Raw genomic sequence first — 5,056 nt, 5'->3', positions numbered from 1 at the left:
GGTGTGTTTTTCTTAAAATTTTACCTCATCAAATAGTAGGATAGTGTTACTTCTTTACTCATAAATTCAGTGGATTTTTTTTGCAAGGCTAAAACGGATTTAATTGTTTCATCAATTTTAGATTTTATTAGATATTATTCAAATGACAGTAGAATCATTTGCTATTCCTTAGCATTTTTTGATATCCAGACAGGCATTAGTGGTTTTAATAAGATTTTGCAGTTAAATAGCCACCCTCTCATGATCTCTGCTGTTTGTGTGTGTGTGTGTGTGTGTGTGTGTGTGTGTGTGTGTGTGTGTGTGTGTGTGTGCACGCGCTCGCGAGCATGTGTTTCTTTTTGTTTTTGATTCGGGGCGGAGAAAAGTTTTTGAGCCTATAGTCACAACTGCTGTGAGACTGAGGCAGAAGAATTAGCAGTTCCAGGCCAACCTGGATAATATATGCAACATATTGAGGGCTTGCTATAAAAATTATATATATATATAGAAAGAGAGAAGTAGAAATAAAGCAAAAAAGAAACAGGAAGGAGGGGAGGAAAGAAGGAAAAGAAAGAAAGAAATGGAGAGAAAGATAAAGGATACAGGTGAGGGGAAGAAAGGAAGAAAAAGGAAAAGAAATAGAGCTCAGGAAAGAAGAAAGAGAGACAAAGGAAGACAAAAGACAACAGAAAGGAAATATAACTTCTGACAATTTTAGCTTTTTTAAATGCATACCATCCTTACCAAGGAAACTGCAACTTCTATTATTGGCTGGCTGGCTGCTGCTCTCCCTCTCCCACCTCTCTCTTTCTCCTTCTTCCCTCTCCAACTCTCTTGTCCTCCCCTCCTGTCCCTTTCCCTCCCTCCGCCTCGCCAATCTAGGTTCCCCCCTTTGCTCCTTTCTCTCTCCTCCTCTCTCCCTCTCTTCCTTCTACTGCTCCCCATCTTTCTGTCTCCCTCCCTCCATCCCTCCCTCTTGGATTCCTCCCATTCTCCCCCCTGGTTCCCTCCCCGCTGCTCTCCCTCTTCTCTAGCTCCCCTTCCCCTCCGCCCCTCGCAGCCCGGTGGCTCCCAGCTGGCAGTGAGCCGGCTGGACCAGGCCACCTGTTCCCCCGGGTCCAGCACCCTGTGGCTCGCAGGGACAACCCCCCCACCCAGGCCCCCGCCCAGCGCCTACAGCGCGGAGGATGTGAGTCCCATTCGCTGCTGCCTGGGCAGTGGCCGCTTTGCGTGGAGCCCGAGCAGCACAGCTGCGGACGCTCACTGGGTCGCTGGCGCGGGCTGCACGCTCCTGCCCTAGCGGTGTCCCCTCCCAGGCCAGCGCCCCCGGCCCCAGCGCTGCTCACCCTGTCCGCTGAGGGCGGGGATGTGGGCGGAGGAGGTGCCGCCTTGGAGCCCTGGACGTGCCCATGTCAGAGCGGCTGCCCTAAGGCGAGGAGAAGCTGAGCCCCTAAGGCGAAGGCGGGGATGGGGCCACATCTTCTCATGCCACCTGCAGGACACCAACAACACTGAAGAAGTTTCTTCAGTGCCTGGAAGAACAAGCAGCCGCCCAAGCTGGGCCCGATCGGCCAGAGCAACCGGTTGTTATTTAAGACGATGGGATTGACGACGTCCTGAAGGATGTGAAGGACAAGGCATCTCCTGGGGTCTAAACCTCACGAAGACAATGGATTAAGAGAAAGAAGGAGAACAGTGGCGGGTGATAACTGTTCACAAAAACAAAACAAACAAAGACATGAAAAAGAGACAGCGCTTTGAAACTTAGCTCCCTACCCAGGATGAAATCAACAAGCTGTATCTCATGTCAGGCCAAGAGACAGGTGAGGCTGGGGGAGGAGAAGGGGAAGGTTCTGGGCTCCTCAGCAAAAATTAAAAAAATAAAATTAGAAAATTTAAAAATCCTTATATACATACATATAAAGAAATAACTCTCAGTTGCAGCTTTTTGTCAAAATTAATATCTATTTCTTTTTATATCTGGTGAATATTGTGCAAATATAGATCCAGATTTTGAACCACTTAAATGAAGGCAGCACCAAGTGTTTGGAGGTGTCTGCATTCTTTGCTGATTTGGCTGTTCCCAATGTTCATATTAATCTTGCAAAAATGATTCTGTGCACTTGGATGTGAAATGCTGTCCAGTTTTATTTTTTTTATGTTATCCTTGGACGTACAAAAAAATCAGAAAATCCTGTCTGTAGATACTGTTTTATTTTGATCATCTTTTGAAGTTATCAGGAATGTGTTTAAAACAAGAAGATAACTTTTCTAAAGAACGATGCATAGAAAGGATCCTTGTTTTATTTTAAGATGATTTGTAAAGCTTGTGTTTCTTTGTTGTTGCAAGTTATTTGCCCAAGTTAATGCAAATGAACACATTTTATATGTCAAGGAAAAAAAACAAAAAAACTCTTGAGCTTTTTCTACCCTTGCCCCTGCAGTCTGTTGTGTGGGCTGCCTGTTTTTTCTCTAATATTGTGTCAGTTTATTCTCTTCAATGGACTGTAAAAAAAAAGTGATCACAAGAGTGCCAAATATCTTGAAATGTCAAAAGGCATTTTGTTTTCTTTTTCCCTCTGTGCTCTGAGTCCATGTAAAGGAATGGTTGGAGTGTCTTTTCTGTTATTTATAGGGATTCTCTTAAGGCACACCAGTTGCCTGTTTTGCATGAACTTTCAAAAATGCCTCTTGCATAAGGGAGCTTGTACAATTTTTTGTTTGCAACTTTGGACCTAGAGAGGTTTCCCTTCGCTACCCCTCCCATTTTCCTCTTTTCTCAGTTTGATATTCCGTATGTTGCACCATGAACCAGTAATAAACACAGTAATGTTTTTTCCCTGGTGTTTGTGGAGACTGGAAGTCCAAGATCAATGCAAGATGCCCCATTTTGTCTGGTGGAATGCATTTCCTGACTTTGAAAGGATATCTACCAATTGTGTCCTTGCACAGCAGGATGGGCAAGAGATTTCTGTAGTCTCTGTTACAAAAACACTAAGGCTCCACTCTTTTTTTTATTGTTTTATTATTCATATGTGCATACAAGGCTTGGGTCATTTCTCCCCCCTGCCCCCACCCCCTCCCTTCCCCCAACTCTGCTCCCTCCCTCTCCCCCTCACCCCCTCAATACCCAGCAGAAACTATTTTGCCCTTATTTCTAATTTTGTTGTAGAGAGAGTATAAGCAATAATAGGAAGGAACAAGGGGTTTTGCTGGTTGAGATAAGGATAGCTATACAGGGAGTTGACTCACATTAATTTCCTGTGCGTGTGTGTTACCTTCTAGGTTAATTCTTTTTGATCTAACCTTTTCTTTAGTTCCTAGTCCCCTTTTTCTATTGGCCTCAGCTCCATTCTTATCACCTAATCAATCACTTCCCAAAAGGGCCCACTGTTAATACAATCACAGTGGAGTTAGATTTCACCATAAAAATTTGGAGTGGGCACAAACAGCCTTTAGTGCTCATAAAAAGAAAGGGACAATCTGATTAGCTCTATGTGAAGAATAGAAATGTTTAAAAACTCAAAAATCTTCCAACAAAGAAGGCATGAGACCCAGATTACTTCATTTTTTAACTGTATCTTCTGCTAAAAGAGAAATGATCCAATAATTTACAGTTTGTCTTATGAAAAAGAAGAATGAGGAACATATTCCAAATTATTTGACAGGATCTTAATAGCAAGACCAGAGAAAGAGATGAAAATATGTACAGACAGACCCCTTTTATGATCATAAACTTAAAAAACCTCAACAAAATTTTCAGAAATGGAATCCAGGAGTGCAGAAAATCAATTGTATACCAAGATGAAGACAGATTTATTCCAGGTATTCCAATTCCATTTCTCCCAATTTCAAAATACATTTAAAGTAATCCAGGAACAAGCTAATGAAGAAAACAATTTGATTATATTTGTAGAATCAGAATAAGCATTGGACAGGTCCAATGCACACTCATGATAAAATGCTCAGAAATAAAAGGGAAACTCCCCAGCTTTATTAAAAGTACTGCAAATGAAAAATCCCCAAGCCTAAAGGAAATACCTTACAATATGTGAAAATTTGGACACTCCTAAGGAAAGGAAACAGGTAAGGACGTCCTCCTCAGTACTCCTATTCAACATCATACTAGAGTTCTAGCTAATGAAATACTAAATGAAAAAGAAATAAAAAGCATAAAGAATGGGAAAGCAAAAAAACATAATGGTGTTTGCTCACAGATAACTTGATTTCCTATGTAAAAAACCTCAAAGATTTAGCAAATAAATTGAATGAACAAATGATGATGGCAAGATTGCATGATATAAGGTTAATATGCAAAAGCAATTACTTTCATGTATACCTACAATAAACAACTAGAATTTGATATTTAAAAACACAATACAATTTTCATCAGCATCAAGAAAGTGAAATTATTCTCCAGGCACACTGTCTTAGGTCTGCAATATCTGAAGGCAGAGATTAGGATCATCATAGTTCAAGACCAACCTGGGCAAAGAGTTAATGAGATCACAGCTCAACAAACAAGCTAGGTAAGTGGTACTTGTCTATCATCCCGCTAAATGGGAAGCCATATGTAGGAGGACTGAATCCTGAAGGTGGCTCCAGACTAGAATCAAGACCCTATCTGCAAAATAACATAAATTTTTAAAAGGACTGGGCATGTGGCTGAAGTGGTAAGGCACTTGCCCAGTCAGTGTGAGGCCCAGAATCTGAAAACCTATACTACCAAAAAAAAAAGAAGAAGAAGAAAAAAGAGAAAGTGAAAAAGAAAACAAAATACTTAGACATACTCTAGAAAAACATATTCAGGATTTCAGGATTCAAGGGAAAACTAAAAATACTTGTTGAAACAAAAAAGGATTCAATAAATGAAGAGCTGTTCCATGATCACTGATAAGAAACCATAGTTCTATGAAGTCAGTTTTTTTGTACAATGTACAAAGTTCATTGTACACATCTATGGAATTATTATAATGAAACATCCTTGTACTATTAATGTAGGATAATAGTGGGATAATTATATTCAACTTAATCTATAAATCAATATAATTCCTATAAAAGCACAGGTTATTTTATT

At 40.6% G+C, this 5,056-nt stretch overlaps 1 pseudogene; it reads left to right on the top strand.

Annotated features, from left to right (window-relative positions):
- The first annotated feature begins 1,388 nt into the window (after positions 1 to 1,388).
- Positions 1,389 to 1,634, top strand: LOC141415704 (calcium/calmodulin-dependent protein kinase II inhibitor 1 pseudogene; annotated as a pseudogene).
- Positions 1,635 to 5,056: the final 3,422 nt, after the last annotated feature.

This window comes from Castor canadensis, chromosome 13, assembly GCF_047511655.1.
Source record: "Castor canadensis chromosome 13, mCasCan1.hap1v2, whole genome shotgun sequence".
NCBI lineage: Eukaryota > Metazoa > Chordata > Mammalia > Rodentia > Castoridae > Castor > Castor canadensis.
Note: the sequence above shows the minus strand (reverse complement) of the source record. Positions and strands in the feature narration are given on the sequence as shown.